The following is a 20,063-nucleotide window of genomic DNA, read 5'->3' on the forward strand; positions in this document are numbered from 1 at the left end:
TTGCCTACTTGTGTTCTAACTCGTTCACGATCCTACATTACGAAATTATTATTACATATATAGTAAATACTATAAACTGAAATAATTATAAGAGTTTGGAAGTACTTAATACCTTTCATTTCTTTGAATTCCAAAATCTAACTACATTTTCCTATCTCCTGCAAATAACACAACTTTAGAAAGTTAATATAAATGAAACTTAAACCAAAGTATTATAAATGACATTTACGTTATTACCTTAACATTATCGAGAGCTTGATTTTTGTTACTATCAGGCATATGATGCCATGAATCGTAGTTGATGGGCAATAGATTGGCATTTCGTGCTATAATGCCCAAGTATCCTGCTAAAAGTTGAGCTTCTGATCCAATAGGCTGACCATGACTGTTTCTAGCTACTTTGACACGCTTGACAAAATTTAACTCGTATAAATCTTTTAATAGTGTACGTCCTCGAGTTTTGCGTGTCCCACCACTTTTAGCTAAAAAAGCGGTATATTATAATATAAGAATTTGAAACAAAAATCAATAATAAAAGTCAACATGCATGTAAATTAAAATTAACATTACTTTCAATTTCTGCAGGTTCGTCAGCTGTATTCGGAACATTCTAAGATCCAATAGCAGTCTGTTATTCACTATTTTTTTCTTCTAAATTTGGAGGATTTTGAACAATACTTAGATCTCATAATCTTCTTCTAGGTATTTTATCTGCAATATACGTGAAATAGTTGAAATATTAGTAACTAATTACAACAATAGTAATACATATAAAATAGTTGAAATATTTAACAAGATCAAGATTTAAATTATAATATTACATATAATTAAAAAATCGTAAAATCTTACTACATTTTATGATTCGTAAATATCTTCATCCACATCCTTGCGAACCCCTTGAAATTATGTACTAGTACTAGGGATAGTTTCGTTTAGGTTTTGTTTTGGATAAGGCAAAGTTTCTGATCTTTCATCGATGTCATCTCTACTTTCATTGCTCATGTCAAACAAGTCTCTAGGGGTGTTACGGAGTACAACGTACCAACCCTCATCAGTTGGATCTTTCGAGTAAAAAACTTGTTTGACTTGAGAAGAAAATACACACGGCTTGTCTATCAATTGTTGTCCAATGTGAATTAGTCGAGAGAAGTTCACCATTGTAAAACCAAATTGATCTTTTTTAATTTTGTGGGCAGTATTAACATCAACCCAATCACATTGAAATAAAGACAACCTTCTGTTTGCCATAGTAATCCAACTCAATAATGTTAGTAAAAAGTCTGTAATACTCTACATTTCCTTCAACAAGATTACTATCCCTATCACTAGCATAACTTGTAATTGAAGAATTAACAACTATTCCACAATTTTGAGTCCTCCTCAATCTTTTGCGAGATTTTCTATGAAACCTGAATCCATTGATGAGGAAGGCACTATATCTTTTTACTACTCTATTCGGACCTTGGAAAAGCCATTTAACTTCGTCATTGACGTCCTTTCCACTCTAAACCTATTGAATCAAAAGTAAATTGATTAATTATAAATGTTATACGAAAACATTATAATTTGTCAATGAAAGCTTCAGTTGCATATCGTTTGCCCTAACCATTCATGAAAAGATTCTGTGAATAACTTATGAATCTCTCGATGTTGTAATCTTCAGGAACGTGAATGAAATCTCAAGACTTGTTTGTACTCACTATGTTAAAAAGTGGATTACTTGGTTAGAATATAAACAAATTAAAAAGATGAATATTTATCAAATTCTAAACCTTATTTGTGTAATGGTTCAATTGAATCGTGGTGAAAAAGGACATATCAATGTGTTTGTACCCAAGATCTATCATCTAAGTGTGCAATTTCAACTTTACCAATTGGTTCTCCATAACTTCGAAATAGATAAGTTTCAGCTAAGTCATGATTAGTGAGCCCAGCATTTCTACTTGGTCTATTCAGTTTTGTTTCAATATCTTCTAAGTATGTAGAGCAGAAAGTCATACACTCCTTTGCCAAGTAAGCTTTAGCAATTGATCCTTCTGGATAACGCTTATTACGACAATAAGACTTCAATTTGGATAGGAACCTAAATACGATATACAACATTATCAAAAGTTGTAACTAAAGGTATATTCATGAATGAATGAAAACTTTACAAATAAATTAGCATTTCTCTATAGGATACATCCACCTATAGAAAATTGGTCTACCAAGTTTTCCTTCATGAGGGAGATGGATTAGCAAATGCACCATAATAGTGAAGAAGGAAGGTGGAAATATCTTTTCCAAATTGCATAAAGTCAAGATGACTTAATCTTGCACTTTCTTAAGTTCTTCAACAATCAAAACTTTGCCACAAATAACTTTCATTATATTGGATAGTTCAATTATACGAGATGTCACCTTTTTTGACATACAACACCGTAAATCAACTGGTAGTAAATTTTGAATCAAGATGTGATAATCATGTGATTTTAGGGAATATAGTCATTGATCTTTAGGACTCACACATTGAGATATATTTGATGCATACGCATCTGGGACCTTTATATCCTTCAACATCGTACAGACCACTTCTTTTTTTTCTTCGACATTGCAAAAATAGAAGTCGACAACCGAGATTTTCTATTCGGAAGTAATTGGGATGAAGATCACGCCAAATTCCCATGTTAACTAGATCAAGTCGACTTTAAATATTGTCTTTCTATTTTCTATCGACATTCAAAATTGTCCCAACAATGTTCTCACTTATTTTCAATATGCATGATATCAAGATTGTGTCGCAAAATGTGATGCTCCCAATAAGGCAACTCAAAAAAAAATATTTCTTTTTTTCCACAAGTCTGCCTCATTAGAATCATCCTCTTCATCAGATTCATCATCAATCTTTCGGTCAACATCGCCAACATATACCTCCCTCGGTCTTCTATTTGTTTGCGTATTAGGTGATTGATTCATCTACCCATAATTAAAATTGATATATTTTAACATCAACAAGATTTCAGATCCAATGGTCTGCTCAAGAACTTCTCTGAACTCTTCAGTACCACTAAATAGAGTCTTTTGAAATCTAAATCTACGATTTTCATCTAACAACCGACGATGCCCCATATAAGAGAACTTTTTTCCTATTATATAACCACTTAGAACATGTTTGCACCGCACAACAAAGACAAGCATAATGTCATTTGGTACTCCAACCAGATAAATTAGCATAAGCCGAGAAACTATTAATAGTCCACAACAAAGCTGCACATAAATAAAAGTTCTTCTTTCTCAAGACATCATATGTTTCAACACCCGCCCATAACTATTTCAACTCTTCAATAAGTGGCTGCATATAAATGTCAATATCATTTCTGAGACCTTTCTCTCCAGGGATAATCATAGATAAGATAAAAGAAGATTGTTTCATGCAAATCCACGGAGGCAAATTGTAAGGAACAAACACTACAATTTAAGTACTGTACAAAGTACTCATGATTTTAAAAGGATTAAATCCATCAGATACTAGGCCAAGCCTCACATTTCGAGGATCACTTGTAAAGCTTGGAAATTTACTGTCAAATAATTTCCAAGCTAAGGAATCCATAGGACGCCTTAATAATCCATCATTGGTTCGTTAATCATGATGCTACCTCATAGACTCAGCTGTCTTTGATGACATGAAAAGCCTTTGAAGCCTTGGTATTAGTGGAAAGTATCGCAAAATCTTTATTGGCTTCTTTTTTGAATGTCTCACCTTTATCCTCATTCACATTGTAACAACTCGTTTTCAGTGAAATTGGAACAGTGGTTTCGGGACCACAAATTCGAGTCTGAAAGAAAATTTATTTTAATATTATTTTATGGTTTATAGTATGGTAGGAATATCGTATGAAAATTTCATTAAGAAATTTTATTGATTTCATGTTTAATCTGATAAAAAGGACCAAATTGCATAAATTGAAAAAGTTAAGTTCTAGTAGCTATAAGTATCAAATAACTATGGAATTCAATATTGGATGTCCTTATATGGTAAAAGACCATTAAAAAGAGTTAGTAGATAAGTATGATAATTCATCATTGGAAAATAAAATAAAGAAAATAATGAAATTGGAAAGATGAAATAATTAAAGATGATAAATAATAAAAATCTAATATATCATCATTTGTCATCATCTTTCCCAAATTAAAACATGGAAAACCTAGGCATGAGAGTTTGAGCTCTAGCAACCTTATTATGCCCAATTAGATCCGGATAAACCAAATACGGAATTGGATTGAGGAAAAGAAAAAGTGCCAGATTAGTAGATTACAAAAACACGAACACTTATTGAGGTAAGTTTGAGTTGTTGTGTATGTGAATTGTATAATTGTCATACATATGAAATGATCATATATCCGACAATGCCTGATAAATGTTAAGTACCGTTTGAATTAATAAAATTTCAATGAATATAGGGTTCTCAAATTGGTTGTGGTCTTGCATATGTTGTAGACACACCACAGCTCGAAAGAGCGTCCTGTTATTAGCTCTCATGAGCATCTTGATATTTGGCCCTCTTGAGCTTCCCGTTATATGGTTCTTGTGAGCTTCCTGTTAATAACTCTTTGGAGTATCTCGATTGGTTGTGATCCTGCATGTGTTGTGGACACACCGCAGCTCTTATGAACGTTCTGATATATGGCTCTTCGGAACTTCTCGATATTGGCTCTCTTAAACTTCCCGATATATGGCTATCTGAAGCTTCCCGATTAATGGCTCTTCGGAGCTACATGTTATTAGCTCTCATGAGCTTCTTGATTATGGTTTTTATGAGCTTCCTATTATACGGCCCAGATAAGCTTCCCCTTACATGGCTCACATGAGCTTCCCGTTATATAGCTTGAGAGAAAGCTTCCTGTTTATGTGCTCGTATGTACTACCCATATGTCCATCGACATTTCATATGGTTTAATGGGCAAAGTCCTAATATAAGTTAAGATAAGTTCTGAATGAATCATTATCTGTGTTTACCTAAAAATACATGGAAATTGTTACATGATGAGCTCATCCTTGTTTCTTAATATTTACATGAAGTACATGACTAACATGTTTGATGAAGTTATATGTGATTAGACTAATTGCCAAATTTTTTTGGATGAATTTTGCATGCTTAACTTAAATGTAAATGAATAGTAAGTTAATTTCCATGTTATACGAACTTACTAAGCATTATATGCTTATTATATTTTTTTCCTCTATTTTATAGTACTCAGAAGCTCGTGAAGGTTAGAAGCTAGTCGGAGCCATTATTCACACTATCCTTCAGACTTTTCTCTATATATGATAAACTAATTTTAGTTATTATGGCATGTATAAGCTAAACATGACCAATGATGGCAATGTAAAAGTTTGGTTGTAACTAGCCATTGGAATGACTTGTGATGGACATATTTTGATGTGTTTATATATGGTTATAATGTGTTTGATGAGTCTTTGAATTGGTTTTATGATGAAGATTATATAGGTTCATAGTTAATTGATTTGAGTTAGTATAATTGGTAAGATATGCAGGTATGTGAATTAGATCAATTAGGGGAAATTGAATACTTAGACATATGGGATGTTATAACATGTATTAAACTTGGTTTTAGCTTGATTTGAATGATTAGTATTGCCTTGTGAATGTGTTAAAGTGTTGATGCAGGTGGAAGACAATTTTGGTGAGAAAAGTGGCATTGGAAATAGCTTATTTTTGTCCAAACGGGCAGAGACACAGGCATGTGTTTAAGCTGTGTGTCACACACTGCCTAACAAGTTGGCGTGTGGTCTGGCTGTGTGTCCCCTACATATTAAAAATTTAGAAACAGAATGCTCAAAACAATCCATACAGCCTAGCATACGAGCATGTGGCTTGGCCGTGTGACCCAAGTCAGTGAGTTACACGGGCACGGACACGGGATGGGACAAGGCGGTGTACCCTACTTCGAATGCCCACATGGCCTAAGACACGGGCATGTCTCTTGACCGTGTGAGAAACATGGCCATGTGTCCCTCGCACTTAGGAAAAATTTTGAGATTTTGTGAAAAGTTCTCTGAGTACCCGGTTTAGTTCTGACTTATTTCTAATGCATATTTTGGGCCTAGAGGGCTCATAAGAGGGACAATATGATTGGTTATGAATAGATTTTGATATGATTGATAAATTATATGAAATGTCTGTTTTACGTTCTGTAAATTTTGGTAATGTTTCGTGTAACACTCTAACTCGTATTCATCGCCAGAATGGGGTTATGAGGCATTACTGAAAAATATACAACTATCATACATTCACACAATCACTCAGATCATATTCAAAGTTATACATTTGTAACTTCAGTTTAACAATGAATCATTAATACACAAAAGCATAAAATAATTTTATTAAATTCGTATATAACCATTTTGTTATTTTATAGCATGAATTACTATTCATATGGTCAATTTCCAATGCAATAACCGAATATTAAAACATGCTAAATACATATGCTTTATTCAATGTCTATTTTCATTTTACTTTATTACTTTACATGTATGTAACATTTCATATAACCAAACCAATATGTCAATCATAATTTGCATTTCACATCAAACACATCACAAATATGTATTTATACATATAACCTAACAAAAACTTGTCTAATGTTATAAAATATCAAAGCTGAATTTAAACATGATAATATCACCTAATTTGCGAGCTAAATAACATGTCAAACGATCATATATTCAAACAATCTATGAAACACTTCTAAGCATAATCACCAAATCAAAACTTACCTAAATTTATATGCTAGCATCATGAAAAAATTACAAATACACAACCAATTCATTTGCTCACCTATTCGGCTATCAAAATTAACCATTAAAGTTATACCAATTCCGCCATTCAATCTTAAATTAAAATTTATCATTGCATAACCGAATACAAATGTCAACTTGTCACTTTAAATATCAAACCCTAACCAAACATGTCATATGCATACATATTTAATTTATCTATCACTAGCCGAATATAAATGCACATCATTTACAACCAATGATCAAAAACTTATAATCATTATCCATATTTACTTCATCACATAACCGGTTACCAATACTTCAAATCATAGTCATTTACCTAATACATCCCACTTATATATCACGCATATCACTCAACAAGAATATCCAACCACAATTTCACATCATACCAAATATACCATACACATATACTTTGACATAACTTTATCACCATTAGCAAATATATCAACCATGATTCACATATAAATATTTAATGGCCGAAATATCAAAACCAAACTTAACATAATGAATAAGCCATTTTCGCATGGCTCATATTTACATAACCCAAAAGCAAACATAAACATAAGCTAGTCTATACATGCCATAGGTTTAAGTTCAACTTTATAAAAATACCGAAACAGTCGATAGTGTGATAAACTTCGCTAACGATCCCTGAGCTCGTAACTTGACTCCAAAATTTATAAAACAGAGGCAAACATACATACACAATAAGCTTTCATAGCTTAGTAAGTCATAAGCAAATAAATAACTCAATGACATAATCAACTCAATTTAACCAAACCAACTTATAATAACATAATCACATTTAATTTCAAGCTTACAGTTTCATATACAACATATACTTTGATAGATGAACTTTATCTTGGCCGAATATACATATATCGATTATCAAAGTATCATACACTTTCAAAGTCATATTATCAATATATAACTGAATATTTATACACTCGTATGCATTACTCATGACTCAAACTTTAATATCACACACTTATACATAACATGTGACCGAATATACTTCACAATTACACATATATTTACATTAGCATCATATATATTTTGCATTACATATCAAATAACCAACTTACCTTATTTTCAAATAGGTAATCAACTATCACATACCTGATCACTTAGCTTGATTTACACATTTGATCACAGCTTATCATTGCCCATTGAACCATTTGGAATTGAATAGGATACTCGGATAATCACACATATCGTACAATGCTAACATCCCAGACGTCGTTTTACATGTAATCATATCTCGATGCCACTGTCACAGACAGGGTCTTACATGAATTAAATACGATGTCGATGTCCCAGACATGGTCTTACACGTAATTGCATATCAATGCTAATGTCCTAGACATGGTCTTACATGAATACATATCGAAAATCCTATGTCATGACATATGTATCCTAGCTATTCCTAAGGTTCTTACGGGGCTTTCAGACGTCGTAACTCAATCAAATCGAACTCGTACACATAGATTTCAAGCTTATACATATTCGACTTCCACATATATACTATTACATTATTCATTTCAGCATATATAGTTCATATTTAATCAAATAAATAACATCTATTTGCTTATAAACTTACCTCGGACAACGATAATCGAAACGGGACGACTAATCGACAACTTTGGTTTTCCCCCGATCCAAATCCGATTTCTTTGGTTCTTGATCTAAACATATTCAAATTAAACTCATTCAAAAAAAATTTCATTCAATTTAGTCCAAAAACACATAAATGGGAAAATTACCATTTTGCCCCTGACATTATACACATTTTACAATTTAGTCCAAATAGCACAAAACACAAAACATGCAAAATTTGCACACACCATGCTTAGGCCGAATCTTCCTTATGCTCATACAGGTCGATACATTTCATTTATTTCATATTTTAGTCCCTCAATTTATTATTTTTTGCAATTTATCCCTAATTACTCAAAATCATCAAAAATTCCAATACAAAACATATTAATCCAAAACACATCTTTCATAATTCATCATATAACATCACAAAGCTCAATTATTCATCAATGGCATAACTCAAAATATTCATCAAAATCAGAAATTCAAGCATCAGTTTTGTACATTACACTGCAACAATCTCAAAAACGTAAAAATTATCAAAAACCGAGCTAGTTACATACCTTAATCAAGCTTCAACAATGGCCGAATACCCTAAAGCTTATTTATTTTCTTTCTTTCTCAAATTTCGGTCAAAAGTATAAACATAATGCATGGCTTTTAATTTTATGTTTTATTATAATACATATTATTTAACATTTTACATTTTTAACCTTTATTAATTAATATGAAACCATTATAAAATATGGTCACAACAGTCCATCACCTTTAACTATGGTAATATTGCAACTTAAGTACCTCATGCAATAAAGACAACAACAATTCAGTCCATACAAATTAAACTATAAATTTTCAATTTTACGCGATTAAGCCCTTTTATTAAATCGGGAACTCAAACGACAAAATTAAAACAGAAAAATTTTACACATATAAATTCGCACATTATAAACGCAGAAAATAATATTAAAATATTTTTTTGACTCATATTTGTGGTCCCGAAACCACTGTTCCGAATAGGGTCTAAATTGGGTTGTTACATTAATTGCATTAATTTATTCACACATGCTTTTTTCTTTAAAAAATGGGAATATATATCGAGGCCTTATGTTTCATAACAACCATGATCGTCACTTGCACTGATTAGTTACTGATGTTTCTATTTTTTTATTTTTTTTTATTTTCCAAAATCCAAATGCATTACTTGATAAAAAGTAAGGAGCTCAGTGATTTAGATGGAGGACTCCAAAACTTTATAGCAATTACAAATAAATCAGATATTTTATCTAGTAGTAAGCCTATGGTTTTTCACAATTTTACCTTTATTCTTTTTCATGCATCTATATATGTACAACTCTAGAAAGTTTAATGTATATAGGTGGAAGAAGAGTAATACAAATTGTTTACAACTCTAGGAAGTTTAATGTATATACATTGGAAGAAGAAGAGTAATACAAATTGTTTACTTCATTCCATAACATGAAAATAAAAAAAATCGGCTCCGCATTCAACATTGCGAATGCAAACAATATTAATAACCATTCACTATGTTAAAGAAATTGATGTGTAATTTTCCAAGTAAAATTATAACAAATCTCAACATTTAATCTGAAGTCGAAAAACTTCCCTCTATAGAGAAAAAAATGAAAAAGCAGCCATTAATTAAAAGCTTGATTAATTAAATATTGATTCTTTTTCAAAAGAAGCCATTATATTTATTTGTAATCAATAGAAAAAAAATGAAAAAGAAACCATCAAAATGGAAGGAATATATGATTGCAAAAGGTCGAAGAAACCCATAGACGCTTTGTGTTCATCTAACACCATAATGGGAAATTGAAGAAGCTAGCTAAGACCCAATAATTGCTGAACCCTAGGAAGCAAGTGATAATAATTTAATGATATTATGTGCAATTTAAATTTAGCAAATTAAATATACATACCTCTTAGAAATTATAAATTGGATGGTAGAGTCGATTCCAGCAACTAGTGTTGTGGTGAGCAAAATATGCCCAAAACTTTTGAGATGCTATAAGAAGAATAAGAAGAAACTCCATAATTGTGAAAATAATAAAATAAATGAAAAATAAAAGAGTATAAATAGAAAAATTATGAGTGAATTAACTTACATGATGAGTGAGAATGGTGTGAACAAAGTGAACTACAGCAACTACTAAGTATTTTTCCCTTTTCCGAGTCAATAACAAAACTTTTTCTATAACATTGTTATGGACAAAATTACACCCGCAAACAATGAAGATAAGGTAATTAACATCTTCAGTTCATAAGCCCAATTTACTGAACACAACAATTCGCATATACTTGAGAGAATTTCAAGCTTTGCGTTATTTTTACTTTCAACTTTTTCGGCATTTCCAACAATCAACAGGCATATATATAATAAATTAAAGTGAACATCCAAAGTTTGATGTGCAGGGTGACCAAAGGTCCTACATGAACTAATTGATGAATCTCAATTTTTTTTCACTATTTTACCAAAACAAGACATTATATATACCCCCATACATTCCAAATGCACACATCAAGGATTTTAAAAATTTACAAGTACAAATAAAATCAACCCCAAATCCATGATCGTTTCCTTGCTTTTTTTTGTTGAGCATTTATTAGAACCTGCCCTACAAGACCACATACAATCATTGATAGTTGATATAAAAGTGAGCATTGCAGTACTCTAGAGAACATGTAGTGAAGATAGAAGGTAAAAATATGGGTTGTTTAATAAAAAATGACCATATTCTACTATATTCCTACACAGAGGGGGGAATCAGTTGATTTGTACTACAGTAAGCTTTCGAGCCTTTACTTAAGAAAAAAGAAACAATACTAGAAATGACTTAATGCAGTGACTCACCCCTCAGTATACTTAATTCAAAGTGTGCAATCACATAATCAATAAAATCAACTATGTTTCAAATAGTACTTTAATTTTATTAATGTAACACCTCTAACCCTGTTCCGTCGCCGGAACAGGGTTACGGAGCATTACCGAAATATACAGAACAAATACAGACATTTCATATTATTTAACATCCATGTCAGAAAGTATTCATAAAGCCCCTTATATGAGCCCTCGAGGCCCAAAACATACATTAGAAACAAGTCAGGACTAAACCGAGTGCTCAGAGAATTTTTCGCAAAATCTCAAAACTTTTCTAAGGTAAAGAGGACACACACTCGTGTGGTTAGGCCGTTTACATGTGACACGCTCGTGTCTCAGACCATGTGGGCATTCGAAATGGGGCACACGGTCGTGTCCCAGCCCGTGTTTGTACCCGTGTAACTCTTTAACTTGGGTCACACGGCCAAGTCACACGCCCGTGTGCCAGGCCATGTGAAAAATCTTAAGCATTCTGTTTTTGAATTTTTAAGATGCTGGGGACACACGGCTAATTCACACGCCCATGGGCTAAGCCGTGTGTCATATTCGGCTGAGACACATGCCCGTGTCTCTGCCGTGTAGATGAAAATAGGCCATTTATAAGGCCACATTTCTCACCCAATTTGTCTTTCACCTACAATGACATTTTAACACATTTCCGGGCCAACACAAAACATTCAACTCTAGCCAAAATCAAGTTTTATACATGACATATCATTGCATATGTTCATGATTTCAAACTTACCTAATTGATCCAATTCACCTATTTGCATGTTTTACCAATTATGCTAGCTCAATCCAATCATCCATATGATTTCCATCATTTAACCATTTCAAGCGCACATATTAAACATGCTAAGACCATGTATATGCATAACAAAATATACTAAACACAAGTCATACCAATGTCTAGTCCAACCAAACATTTACATGTCATCATTGGCCAATTTAACCTATACATGCCATTATAACCAAAATTAACTTGCTATATATGCCAAGAAGTCAGAGGAATAGTGTGATGTGGCTCCGACCAAGTTCCAACATTTACGAGCTTTCGAGTACTATAAAACAAAAGAAATAAAATAGAATAAGCATTTAATGCTTAGTAAGTTCGTATAACAGGAAATAAACTTACCATTAATAAACTTACCATTCATTTACATTTAAGGTAAGCATATAAAATGCATCCAAGCAATTTGGCTAATAGCCGAAACACATAACTTCATCAACTTGTTAGTCATGTATTTCATGTGAAAATTAAGAATCAGGGATGAGCTCATCAAATATCAAATTTCCACGTGATTTCAGGTGTATATAAGTAATATCTCATTCACAATTCACCTTAAACTTTGTTCGTTGAACCAATTGAAATATCGATGGATACACAATAACACACACGAATTGTATGAATCTGTAATTTGTCAATTCATATTCGGGAGTGCTCATTTAAGCACATAATCGGGAAGCCCTCTCTCGAGCTATATAATGGGAAGCTCATATGAGCCATATAACAGGAAGCTTATCCGGGCTGCATAATAGGAAGCTCATAAAAGCCATAGTCGTGAAGCTCATGCGAGCCAATAACAGGTAGCTCCGAAGAGCTATTAATGGGAAGCTTCGGATAGCCATATATCAGGAAGTTTAAGCAAGCTATATCGGGAAGCTCTAGAGAGCTAATATCAGGAAGCTCACAAAGAGCCTTTAATCGGGAAGCTCATGAAGAGCCTTATATCGGGACGTTCATAAGAGCTGTGGTGTGTCTACAACACATGTAGAATCACAACCAATCGGGATGCTTCGAAGAGCTATTAACGAGAAGCTCGAGAGGGATAATAACGAGATGCTCTTTCGACCTGTGGTGTATCCGCAACACATGCAGGACCACAACCAATACGGGAACCCTGTATCCATCGAATTTCTTTTATTTAAACGGGACTTAATACTTGTCGGATATATATATGGATATGTTATAAATACTTATACATGAAATTATACATTTCACATACATATCATTCAATTTAAACATATAAACATACAATTTAGTTACACGAACTTACCTTGACAACTATTCGTAAATTGTAATCTACTTATCCGATACTTTTTTCTTTCCTCGATCTAATTCCATATTTGATCTATCTGGATCTATACGATTAATTTAACTCAATTTAATATAATTCATACTCAATTCAACCCAATTCACATCTTAGGAAAAATTACCATATTACCCTTATACTTTTAATTAATTCTGATTTAATTCTTAGGCTAGGAAAATGAAATTCATGCAATTTAATCCTTATTCCAAGCCTAGAAGATTTTTACATATCACAATAGCAGCCCATGTATTTCATAAAATTTAGAATTTTTTCGTGAATTTTACATCTTTACAATTTAGTCCCTAAATCACAATTTCATCAAAATTCACTTTACAAAAGTTGTTTATCTATCAACAACCTTTCATTTTCTACCACAAATTTCATAATTCATGCATACTCATCCATGGAAAAATATTATTACTTTGATAGCTTTGCAAATTAATCCCTGAGATAGCTAGATTAAGATATTACGATCTCGGATATATGAAAATCACTAAAAAAGGGACTAGAAAACAGACCTAATTTAGCCAAATAAGTTGGCTTGAGATTTGGATCCCATGGTTAGGATTTCCATGTTTTTAATTTGGGAAAGATGATGAAATTAGATGATATTTTGTTATTTAATCATTTATCATCTTTTATTATTTCACTTTTCAATTTAGTCCTTTTCTTTAATTAATTTTCCATGGATGAGTTATCATGCTTATCTACTAACTCCTCTTAATGGTCTATTTTTCAGATAAATAGCTCAAATTTTGAATTCCATAGCTATTTGATTCTTATAGCTACTAGAACTCAAGTTTTGCATTTTATGCAATTTGGTCCTTTATCAAATTAGACATGTAATAGGTAAAATTTTCTTAACAAAATTTTTATACGATATTTCTATCATACGATAGACCATAAAATAAATTTGAAATAACTTTTCTTATGGACTCAAATTTGTGGTCTCGAAACCACTGTTCCGATTTCACTAAAAATGGGTTGTTACAATTAATACATTTTAGCTTCATTCTTTTGGGAAGGAAACAAATGTACTACAACATTTTCATTATTAGGAAGCAATTTTCAATATTTGTCTCTTTTGGACATAGGTTATTTTCAGAACTTTTTAATGTATTTGCAGTATCTCTCCTAGTTTTTTAAATCCATTGCTGGTTGATAATACACAGAGGAGAATTATGTTTCAAACACTACTTTGATTTTATTAATGCATTTTAGTTCCCTTTTTTACAAAGAAAAAAATAACAACCGAAATCAACAATAGTACTCATCGACTCACCAAGAGAAAATCATCCATATTAATTTTACTCTTGCACAAGTTTTTTAAATAGATAAGATGGGTACTAATCAAACAAAATATAGTTTTACTCACTTAACAATAAAAAAATAACAATCAAACAAAATGAAAAAAATGAAACTCACAAGGCAAAGCAGCAGAGGACTGCTAACGGAGGTGTAGCAGAGGGTTGCTAACGGAGGTGTAGCAGAGGGTTGCTAACGGCGATGCAACTGACGTTGGGGAAAAGAGTCAGGGATTTTGAGGAGGGGGAACTGATTTGGGGGAAAAAGTTGGAAAAGAGTAATGGGAATTGGGAAATGTTGGGGATATTTGGGAAGGGGAGAATTGATTTGGGGGAAAAATGGGGAAAAAAAGATAGGGATGTCAGGTGAAAATTAGGAATTTTGGGGAGGGGGAATTGATTTGGGGGAAATGAATTGGGGGAAAAGGGGAAGGGTTATGGGGAAATTACTTAGGGATTTTGGGGATGGGGGAATTGATTTTGGGAAAAATATAAAGGCATTTCGAGACTAACAAAACGATGTCTTTTGCAAAAAATAATACATATTCGCTGAATTTGGACAAAAATGCCACTATTGTTCAACTTATTGCTGCGTTTAGACCAAAAACACTACTATTGCTCACCTTTTACAACATTTTTCTCATAAAAGCCGCTATTGCTTTATTTATTGTGGCGTTTTTTTGCTAGCGCCACTAATGTATAACCTTTACGGCGTTTTTGGTCCAAATGCCGCTAAATTCCTAATTTACTGTAGTGTGTCATTAAGCTAAAATATTATTGACAATTAAATTAAAATTATCACTGTCCTCCATCCTTCAGACAGTAGAGATCTCTTGTACGACCTAACTCACTCATCGAGATGGCTTCTACATGATTCGGAGCAAACTATGGCGCCCATAGTATTATTGAGTAACCATCCATGGCAGATGACTCCTTGGCACTACTTCAGCCAATGCGTGAAAGAAGGTGGCATTGCATTCAAGAAAGCTCATGGGTGTGAGATATGGGATTTAGCATCAAGGAATTCTGATTTCAACAAGCTTTTAATGATGGCCTGGCTTGTACATCCAAATTCATCACTAGTGTAATCCTGTCAAGTTACAAACAAGGGTTGAGCTCCATTGGATCATTGGTTGATGTCGGAGGTGGGATTAGAGGCTTAATATCAGAGATCGTCAAAGCGTATCCACACATCAAAGGTGTTAACTCTAATTTGCCGCATGTCGTCTCAACGGCACAAACATACAATGGGGTCTCCAATATTGGTGGTGACATGTTTCATGACGCCATTCCAAATGCTGATGCAGCCATTATGAAGGTTCTTCCTTAAATCATGAATTTAAATTCATTTTTCATAGAGTATAGCATCAAGAAAATTTTAACAAATATTGTAACTGTGAAAACTCGATTATTATTTTTATCTCTTGTAATTGTGAGAGTGAAAATACACTATTCAAGGTATAAAAATCAAAGTAGTCCAATTCTAGTAAAAATACCATAGAATTTTTTGTATTATAGACTACATAATTTTTTTTTATCTTTGTACCTTTAAAAAAAGGCTTTACTTGAATATTACGCTCAACACGAATAAAATTAAACTTAGACCATAAAATAGTAAAAGATTTTTATAATAATTGAAATTAAACTTTGACCATAATTTGTTAAAAATATGATTTTAAAAATAGAGAAATATAGTGGATTAAGTATGGATTTACAAATAAACATGCAAATCAACAACTTTAAATAAATAGTTTAAAATTAAAATTAAAATAAATAAATAATTAATTAAATATAATTATTTTACAGGAATATTACAAAAATATATAATTTATAATAAAATAATAAAATAACATTTTTAATATTTTTCCTAAGCAACTCAAAAATAAATACCAAAACTAGTAGCGAGTTACCATACACCGATGTTTTAATTTAAATACATTTTTTAAAATAAAAAATTAATAAAAAAAGCCTGATTAAATATGAATTTTAAATTACATGACACTCCGGCACTCTAAAATACAAAATTTTAAAATAAAATAATGTCTAAAATAGTATATAAATTGCAAAAAGAAAAAAAAAAGTTATAAGTGGCATGAAGTTGACCGCTGTAACAACAATTTACTATAATGTTCTAGTTTTTATCAAAATCGATTTTTATATCTTATTTGAATCTGTATAACAGCAACAATCACAGTTAGAAGACCATTTTCTATTAAATTAGTTTTTTTATAACAACATATTTCCTATAATTTTAAGTAAAATTATAATTATTTCATATAAATAAGCTTATTGATTATAATTCATTTAAAAAAAAGATCTTAACTAAATTATTATTTTAATAAAACATTTAAATTTCAGATAAAAAATTTATTAGTTATATTTTATTAAATGAAAATAATATTTAATGAGTGGAATTAAATATATCAATCCAATAAACTATTAAGTTCCCTAATTAATTAAATATTTTATTATTAATTTGGAATATCATAAACTTATAAATAAATTAGGTGAATTTAATAACTCATGATAAATTAATTAATTTAAATTGATAGCTCATATTAATTAATTGAACTTGTTGATTGATAAACTTCATAATTAACCACGTGGAAGAATCTAAAATAAAAGGTGCATAAAAATAATAATGCATGCATTAGCTATACATCTTTTAATTTTTGTTGATTTGATCCTCACTTTCCTTTTTTAATATAATTCTCACTTTCTTTATTTGATAGAAATTCATTATATGAATTCTATTGTAGATTTACAACAATTATCTTTTTTATAATAACATGTTATAAGTATATAACAACCACCTCTCTATAACAAATAAAATCTTGACGGAAAAACAGGGTTGTTATAGAGAATGTTGACTGTAATATAGATATAGATATGTTTGGTTCAAACTGATGTTTAAACCAATTAATTTTTCAGACTGAAAAAACCTATTTGTATTGACTATCTTAATTAGGAAAAAGTACCATAAAGATCCTTATAATAGGAGTCAGATTATATTTTTTCCTCTCTACTTACAAAATAGGTAAATTAGTCATTGTATATTAAATTAAAGAGCAAATTGGTTATTTTGTTAAACATTTTATCCATTTTTATTGCTAAAAATTGGTCACTGTATGACAGCATCACGTACACATGGCACACAACGTGGCACTATTTAGTTATTTTGTCAACTACGTCAGTTTTTAACAGTACAAATAGATAAAAAGTTTAACAAAGAGGACTAATTTACTCTTTGATCTAATATACAAAAAATAATTTATCCAGGAGTAAAATGCCATCATACCCTATCATATAGGGTTGTAGCTAGGGGGCTGGTAGTGACCCTGATCCACTTAAAATATTTTTTTTATTTAGGCCCTTTAAATTTTTAAAATTTTAAATTAGAAAAGATAAAATTATACTTTAACCCCCTAAAAATGATAAAATTTTAATTTAATTTTTTAAAAATTATAAAATATATATACTATTAAAATAATAAAATTAGGAGCTTTAATGATACTCGTGTAGTTACATTAAAACGTTATAAAGAAAGTATATCTAATGAGTTTACAGTGAGAGATTATAAATTTATAGGGATAAATTTCGATTACTTGAAAGATTTAAATAAAGAAAATAATTTTCTTTAATAAAAAAAGTAACCAGTCAAGACAGGAGGCCAGAAGGTGAGATAAGTTCCATAAAGATGGGAAAAATATAATGCTATATCCATAAGGGTTTTTTTTTCTTGGTGATTTTTAATTAAAAAAATAAATAACGGAGAAAATGTTAAGATAATTACTTTTAGGTTGCAAATCATATGTTTTTATTGTTTACCAGGAACAACTTAATAGTAATAAAAGATTAATATCATGTCATGCCATGAAATTGTAATTAAGTTTCAGCACTATTTAGAATGGTTAACAATATATTTTAAGTAATATTAATTTTTTTGTATGTTTTTTTATTTGCAGTGGATATTGCATGATTGGACTGACAAGGAATGCATAAAAATATTAAGGAATTGTTAGAAAGCAATACCAAGAGAGAATGGAAAAGTGATACTTGTTGAAATAATTTTGAAAGAAGATGGAAGTCGAGTGTTTGATGATATTGGATTTGTGGTGGACCTCGTAATGATTGCAAATGCCAATGGTAAGGAGAGAACAGAGGCAGAATGGAAAAAAATCTTGGAAGGTGGAGGCTTTTCTCACCACAAACTCATTAACACTCCTGCATTGGTTTCCATCATCGAGGCGTATCCTGATGCTCAATAGCTTTTTAGCATAATGCCAGTGGTGGGGATTTAATTTCTTATTTTATGAATCTTTCTTTCTTCATTTAGGCGTCAATAAATGTATGTGATTGTGTTATTTTCTCTTTTCTTATTCTCTGTTGTAATGGGTGAATTTAATCCGGGCCAAAATAAAATAATAATAAATAAAACAAAATATTAAAGTCCAATAAAAAATAACAGTTCATTTACAATATGGCCCAAATAAAAAAAAATCCTAGTCCACCCAATAGCCTAAATATATTTTCAGAAACAGAAATCCTAATCTTAGCTTGCGCGTCGCTGCCTCCACCTCGTCAACGGTCTCATCGCCCGAGGTCTGCCACCATCAACCACCACTTGCAAGGACAGAAACCAAACACGCAATAGAGGCAAGAATAGTAGAAAATAGATAAAAATAATAGTGTAATTTGGCTATAAAAAAGCCTAAACATCAATTATAAAAGGAGTCCTTTTTTGGCGGAGGCTCATCAGCGCCAGGGCCAAAGATGAGGAGACTTGGAGAGAAAAGAAAAGAGGTTTTCAAAAATTTTTAAACTGAGGTTTGAAATGATTTTTTTTCTTATATAAGCCCCAAAACGACGTCGTTTGGGGCTTATGCCTCAAACGCCAAAACAGAGTCGTTTTGGACCCGAATCGATTCAACTCGACCTGACCTAGCAGGATTCAAGTGTTTTTGCTTAAAGGGGATATTTACAACTTTAGTCCTTCCGCCTTTTGAGTTTTTTAATTTAATCCTTATTTCGCTATTCTTTCTTTTTAGAAATTTCATCATTCAATTTTATCCCGTTTTCAGTTAAGTCCTCAGTTTGCTAATCTCCTGGAGAAAGGACGCGTGTCCTAGGGGTTGGGATAATTTTGCATTTAGTCCCTGTGTGTTTTCGTGCTTTTCATTTTAGTCTTTATTTGCTTATTTTATCATAATTTATACTTTTAACTTCATTTTCATTCTGATTCAATCCTTGGTTTATTTAATTTCAATTTTTCATGAAAGTTTTTATTTATTTATTTATGTATTTATTTATTCATTGATTCATTTATTCTTTTTGTATTTAAAGTTTATAGTGTCCTTTATATTTTTATTTTG

The 20,063-nt window shown here is 31.4% G+C and overlaps 1 pseudogene; it reads left to right on the top strand.

Moving 5' to 3' along the window:
* Positions 1–14,893: 14,893 nt before the first annotated feature.
* On the top strand, positions 14,894–18,959 carry LOC107887747 ((R,S)-reticuline 7-O-methyltransferase-like; annotated as a pseudogene).
* Positions 18,960–20,063: the final 1,104 nt, after the last annotated feature.

Source organism: Gossypium hirsutum, chromosome A03 (assembly GCF_007990345.1).
Source record: "Gossypium hirsutum isolate 1008001.06 chromosome A03, Gossypium_hirsutum_v2.1, whole genome shotgun sequence".
NCBI classification, from domain to species: domain Eukaryota; kingdom Viridiplantae; phylum Streptophyta; class Magnoliopsida; order Malvales; family Malvaceae; genus Gossypium; species Gossypium hirsutum.